This window comes from Dufourea novaeangliae, unplaced genomic scaffold (assembly GCF_001272555.1).
Source record: "Dufourea novaeangliae isolate 0120121106 unplaced genomic scaffold, ASM127255v1 scaffold248, whole genome shotgun sequence".
Lineage (NCBI taxonomy): Eukaryota > Metazoa > Arthropoda > Insecta > Hymenoptera > Halictidae > Dufourea > Dufourea novaeangliae.
Genome location: NW_015374156.1, coordinates 2,059,935 through 2,067,734, shown reverse-complemented (window position 1 = coordinate 2,067,734; position 7,800 = coordinate 2,059,935).

Here is a 7,800-nt window from a genome sequence, read left to right as displayed (position 1 = left end):
AGCGACGACCATGCAATATTGTGATCACTAGACTGCTGATTTTATGTATTTATAATATTCACGATTATGTGACATATAATAAATGGTAAAGCTAACATTAGACCTAATACATTTTCTGTCTTATTCTTCTCATAATAAAATCCTTCAAAAATGGAAGAAAATCTAATCTTCACATATGCCTTCACAAATCACGTCAAAAACTTATTTTGCATCTCGAAATCTTTATAAAAAATCAGACAAGGAACAAAGAACCACCTTTTACTCCAACGAAAAACTACCTGGCGGGGTGCTGTCAAAAGGTTCACATATCGAACAGGGGGGTACAGGTGTCGCCGAGAAGGATGGAATCATGGAACGGTATAAGGTTTTAACGAGTCAGATTAACTCTGACCTCCTGGATTGAGCAATCGCGCGGAAAAGTGGGACGAGCGTGTGGATAAAACAGACGGGCCCCCGGTGGTTCCGGGTCGAAATGATGGAAAGTCGAGAAACGAAAGACAGTATACAGGTGATTCACGCCCTGACGAACGAGTCGTTCTTTTTATTTATTTTTTTTTTTTTACAAAAAATGATGAACGTCAGCGTGTGTATGTTCGTGGCTCTGCTTTCCGTTCGTCCATCGTAAAGATCTCTTGCTAGAACGAAGTAGACACTGAGAACAGTAACGTCATAATTTCCAAGCCTGTTTTCTAATATTGTTAAATATTCGACCAATTTTTAATACAAACTTTTCTAAGAAAATTATATTTATGGTTAACTTGATTTTTGTGCGATCCACAGAACTTACAGAAAATAAAGTGATGTGGAAACAGATGTCTCGAATTGCTTCGGTGATTCATAATTAGACCGTGTAAGTTTATGCAAATTAACAATTTTAACTACTTATGTATGAAAATTAAAATTGGACAGAATTTTGAGGAATGTGTACACTAAGGTCTTCTTTATAGTAATGATAGGTACATAAATAGCGTTGAATTTTGTTAAAACTTTTATTTTAATGTGTTTTGGAGATTGGGGGTGCTATAAATGCATATAAATTAGCAGAAATGTCTACCGCGTGCTATAATTAAACTTTCTCCTACACCCTTAGTTTTTGAAATAAAATAAAAAATATCAGCAAATATTAGTGCGTTTTGGTTGTCCCTTTCACTTTGATCATTATTTAAACATATTTAGATGTCTATAACATAGTAACAATTTACATCATTTTGTTCTGGAGAATCCAGAAAATTATTTCATGTGACAAGCAACTGAATAACTATTACTGTAAAAGCACAATACACCTCCAAACTTGAAAATTTCCAATTTTTTAAAATTGATTCTTTCGATAACTGTACTACTCTACTTACAACAACTACTAACTCTACTACTGCTGGGAAAAAACAGTATTCGGATAATAAAGATCTGTCCAGAAACGCCTATTAAAGGTTACAAATTCGAAAAAAATTAACATAATATGTTGAACAGTGTAATCGTACTTCGAAATAATTATTGTTGACTGTTTCTTAAATTTTCTGAGTAAATGCATCTATGGAACCATTTTCATTATTTCATTTGAGCGATCTATTAATTAATTAAGCTTTCACTGCGCACCCCGTGACTTTTGAAACACCCTATAGATGTGGAAATGCAACCGATTACTACAATTGGGAGGCACGTAGATTTCTCGGAAACGGTGTCATCGCGAGGTCCGTACAATATATATCCTTAGCAATCTCGTAATGCGAATAAGCTTCACGCGGCATCGGAAAGCCGGGCAATTAATTAATTAATCCGGTAATTACTGGCCGCCTTGGTCGACAGCTGTGCGCCGCGGTTCAAAGAAGGTCGCCGTTGAAAGAGACCTTTATGATTACAGAAAACTGCCATCTTGTAGTTTTTATTCGCGCGTTCCTACAGCTTCCTTTTATCGGTCTCTTCTAACGCCCCTCTTTGAACGAAACAGCTCGTTAAACTTAATTTTCCACGAGCCATTCGTAGAGAACTCGGTTCTTCTTATCGTTTGTTCGCTTCATCGAACACCCGAAAGCGTAGAACTAAATTGGTTGTCGTCGATAAAAATACGGCGACAAGAGACTTTGATATTCTTTTTATTCTTTCAACCCCTACGTACACTCCCGCTCATAAGTATTAGGAGTAGACAATAAGTATGCAATTTACTATAATTCTGTATGGTGACAATACGTTTTAGATTGAGAATATTTTTTTAATCTTCTGTTTAATTAAAATGGCGATATAGGATAGATACTTGAATTGCGTATTTCGAAACGAATACGGGGTTTCACAAAAAAAAGTGAGCTACTTATTGGTTCACGTAAGATATTTCAGTATATGTAAATTAATTGTGTAAATTTTATTTAGAAATTTCTGTAGCACAAGAAATTGTGTATTTTGACAAGAATGTTAGAATTATGTAATTTCCTAATAACATTTGTCATTGTCCTCCATGGCCCCGCACTAAGATTATTAATCGCAAAAGCAACAAACACAATTGGAACTACTAGGTATGGGTACATATAATGATCCTTCTTCCGTTAGAAATCTTTTTGTTAATATTGAAGGAATTCTTACTCATTGTCGGTAACATTTTGTCATTTTTCTGACAAAAGTTGGTTTCCACGCTAATTAATCAAATAAATCCAGAATACCATTTTAGATGCAGTGACTATTACTTTTAGGTACACCTAATGTGACCGTGATTTTATTTAAAAAATTGTGAATTAATCGTCAGTTCACTTAATAAGAATAATTTCTTAATTCTATGTCAAAATACAGAATTCTATATCCAAATATGGAATTACCTAATGCCACTGAAAAACATTGCTTTGTGATTGAATTAGGATTCGCTGATTATGTTATTAACTATTTATCGATACGTCGGTTGGTATGTCTTTGCATAAACCAGTTTCATAGTCTTTCAGGAATTCTTATCTTACTGTTACTTTCTTACGATGCAGATACGTATGTCCGCGCAACATGCAATGCGCACGAATGTGTAAATCACTCTCACTATTAAAATAGGGAACCGCGTTGAGTTATAAAGCACGCTAGCTGAACGTACATTACGCATTTATCAATGAGTGCATCATATTGGAGGTTACTTTCAAGGAATTGAATGATTTATAAAAGAGTGGAAATACTTGCTGCGAATGTGATTTTTATTACACTAACCGCTCTCGTCGACATTCCTTATTTGTTTCGTGTCTGACTTTCAAACGGTTGAATTACTTTCGTAAAAAAAGGTCATGCAATAATTCATCAGTAACGCTGAAATTTGAAAATTTTTTGTGAAGGGTATTTAATGAATAAATATTAGGTCTATGTAAAAGTATTGTCCGTTTGACTGTTGACAATTTTTATAAAAATTCAACAATTATTTCAGTATTTGTTACTCGAAATAGTTCCCTCCTCTTTCTGTAACTTTTTGCATTTTCCTAGCAAAAGGAAACCAAATGTTTCGAAAGATCTTAAAAAACAATAATTCGTTGGATAGGACATTTTAACTAATGATGGCAATACTGGTGATTCTTATTACGTGGAACTCTAAATATTTCGAAAAATTTGAAAAAACGATAATTCGATGGTTGGGACATTTAAATAAAGAGAACAGTATTGATGATTCCTATTATCAAATGCTCCAAATATTTCGAGAAATCGTTGAAAGACAATAACTCATTGTATAGGACATTTTAACTAATGAGGGCAATACTGATGATTTTTAATACGTGGAATTCCAAATATTTCGAAAAATCTTGAAAAACAGTAATTTGTTAGATCGGATGTTTTAACTAAGAAGATCAGTGTCGATGATTCCTATTATTGTTAAAAAGTAAACAAAATAATGGAAATGTTGAAAGGATCACGGTGTCCGCAATCTTTTCTGAATTCACCATTTCCTCCTAGCGGTTCCACGTCGTTCGCTCATTTTCTCTTGGTCCCCCTCGCATTACGCGGCCACGGTTCGCGATCCGCTCCGCGAGCATGAAGGAGCTCTTGCGAGCTGCAACAGTGACGTGCAACTGCAGTCCGTTGATAGGGTCATCCACGATGCAGGAAACAGGAAATCCTGAGAAGTGAAACCAACCAGAAACGGCCGGGAACACACAGAGCCTTCACTGTCTAGGATTCATAGTGGTAAGGCAAGATTGAGGAGAGCTCTCTGGTCGGTTCACTTGAAAACTTGACGCTTGCTTTCCGCGATGGGAGATGCAAATTGCAAAGCAAGACGGGCACACGAGTTGCTATTATGGAGCAGCGAACTGTCAAAAAGAAATTATTGTTTTACTTCGATGAAATCGAGGATTCAATTGACTAAGAAATGCAACACATTATTTGTCATCATTGACTGTTGCTACTGGAAAAGAAAATACAAATAATTTTTTATAGGGTGTAGAGAAGAAAAGGAATGTTGTCTTACCTTTTCTAGTCAATTTTATTGAAAGCATATCGTTATTATTCCTTACATTATTATATATATTAAGTTCATATTAAATATCTGTTATAAGACGTGAAGATTAATTATGGCAATATTTTCGACACCTTAGATATATTTGCGCTTGTTAGTTTATAAAATTATCAGTTATACTCTGATCGTATGAAGGTTAACAAATCGTGTTTGTAGGGAGGAAACAGTGTGCACATTAGTAACAAATTTCTACTCATTTTAGGAGAACAATTTATTTATAACATTTAGTATTAAGAACTAACAAAGAATTGTAGTAGTATGTAGGGAATACAAAGTGTTAGAAAAGTGTGACAGCTAGGTCACCTAGTAAACAAATAATTTTTCACAAAAACAATAATCATCGGATTAAGATACTACATGTCGAAACTAATCCAATGATATAGAGTGGCGGAAATTAAATTAAATGAGCAGCAACAAAGAATACAAACAAATAATAAAATGTGATCTAAATACATGTTATTTCTCCAATATTAAAAAAAATAATTCACTCATTCAATCCGAAAAACTCATTTTAATCCGTTAAATGTACTTAATTAATTAATGATATAGATAGAAGGGGTACAAAAGATAAAGTAAAAAAGAGTAAATAATCCATAAATGACACAATGATTAATTCAATTAGTAAACAAATTTAAAACCTGAAACTGTTACTTCTTCGCTTGTCGTTCCCTCGTCGATGCTCGCGCCGTATTAAGTACCGCAATTAATTAAAATCGCGTGCATATTCACGAAGGAAAGGATTACGAGCGTGCGCAACATGCAAAACCGTGGGCAGGTGAACGCAGCGTCTCTCCGGTGCAATTAAAAATTCAGCTTCACCGTCGTAGATTAGCCCCAGCAATATCGCTCGGTTGTCCGGGTGGCTAACCGACAATTAAACTTTCATAACCTGTTCATTAGCACGAATTAACGCGGTGCGCTAACTCATCTGGATTCCGCTAATGCAACGCACTTAATTTACAGCACCGACCGCCTCCCACCCCGTTCTCGTGCGCGCTCCAGGGGTGTGTTTGCCCTCCTTCATCCCGGAGGACACGTCGACGAAACAGAGACAGGGGGTAAGTGAGATCATAAACGACACATACATATTATAGTTACACACACGTATACACGAGGACCAGAGGTAGGGGGTGGACATGGGGGGATAGACGAAGATATATACAGACGCTAGAGCAACGACAGAGGGACATTTAGAGACTGATGGCGCAAACCTTTTAGGCAAACTAATGCACCGAACCTGTTACATCAGAGAGGCTACTCGCGCTGTCCACACCCACCCCCCTCCCCCCTTTCTGCCCCTTGGTTGCATTGCTCTGTATGTAGGTACCAGCTGGATTCATTATGGGGAATACATCCCGTGTCAGGGCTGAATGGCGTAGTTTTTTGGGGGCCGATAGTAGCTCCTCTGGGCCATCCGAATGACCCTGGAGTAATGATAATATCTAGATGACTGATAGAAATCGTTTGTACAAGTATGCTTTTTATACTCGTGTATGTTTACAGGGTATTTTGAAGTTAGATTTGCAAGAAAAATGTAAGGAGAATATTATATGCGCAGTCTTGAGGTGTGAAACTTTGAGCCATCCAATGGCTGCGAAGTAATGGTAGTAAATAAATGATAGAATCATTTGCATAAATGTTCTTTTCGAACTCGTATAAATATACAGGGTATCTTCAAATTAAATTTGCAATAGAAATGTGAGAAAATGTTATGTAAACATAATCTTGAAGTTGCTTTATTATCTCTTTGACTACCATAATGGTCAGCGATGAAAGGCGCCATTAAATAATATGAAAAACCAGTCAGTTTTTAAACAATAACGTCAACAATTTTATAGGTATCATTAGCAGTATAGTAATGATTCATATAATAAATGTATTATACAATTTAATATGTGACAAATGCATTCTGTCGTGATATTGTCCCAATAATCAAAATTTGGGCAGCGAATACATTAAAAAGTGAATCAATCGTACAATCGACACATGCTCAGTCATTTCTGATCTTCACTAAAGTTTCATCTAAAATTAAATATTTATCATAATTCAACTATAGATTTTACGCTTTTACGACGTACACAATTGAGCCGTTCACAGATCAAAGTGACTGATACCGTTTTTTGCATTTTTTCAAATTATACTGCCAAAACACTAGGTTGGTGCTTAACTTGTTATATTTTTACATGTTTGTGGAATTATTCGCTTTGTCAATTGCACAAAACTCGTTTTATTGGTTTGTGAAGAAGGAAAAGGTCTTTTCTCGGTTATATGATTAAATTGTGGGACACTCGGTGTACAGAATCGTTTCTGTCACCCGCTCGTACGAGAGAACGTATACTCGCGTGTGCAATTACCTGTTTGACTAGAGCGTGCAACGCATAATTACCGCAGGGAACTCGCAATTATTAATTTAGGTACTACTCCGCATACCTACATGCCAGCCTCATGTGCGGGACCTCTAAGTTGATGAGAATCACTTCGCACCCCTTTGCACATTAATATCAAATGTGTTTTCATTTTCAAAGTTACGGTTCTTTAGCTGCCCTTTTTTGCAAAAGAGTTTGTGATATCTCGTTATAAATTTAAATGTAGGTGTAAACACAATAATTTTATTTTAAAGAAATGCTTTACGTTGAAAATTATATGAAAAATTCTTTTCAATTAAATAATAAGTATAGTACCTACATATTTCTCGTTTCGTCTTATTATTACAAGATTTATATGGAAATAAGTATGTATAGTACATTATACTTCGTATTTTACATTATACATATCACTTTCGTTTCGTCTTACTTTTGAATAATTATACAACTATTCTATAGGTGTTCGTATGAATAATTTTATAAGGCATTTTTTTTCAGTTGTCAGCAAAAAACTACATGCACTTGATAGAACGTTGTAAGGTGAACGCATACACGTGTATACACGAATTTCACGCGACATTTATGTAAATTAGTGCAGTAATAAACATAGATTTCCCAAACGCGATTACGTTCATAATTACAACATTCCCAAGGCTGCTTCACGGGACATTATAAAATATTATCCATTTAGATATCATTATCTAGCTGTTATATCACATACCATAGAAACATAATTACGAGCATTCATGATAGATCCTACGGATTCCTTACTGCGAGTGTAGTTCATATTTTTTCATTGTTTTAATTATATGATTTTTATGTACACGAATAAAGTACTTAACTAGAATTCAATTTTAACAGAGTTCGTCAATTGCGTATACATTACTATTATACTACTATTATAGAGATATTGCAAAACTGTTAAATTGAAATTTTGTTAGATAGAATTAAAAGTTAGTTTAGAATTTAAAT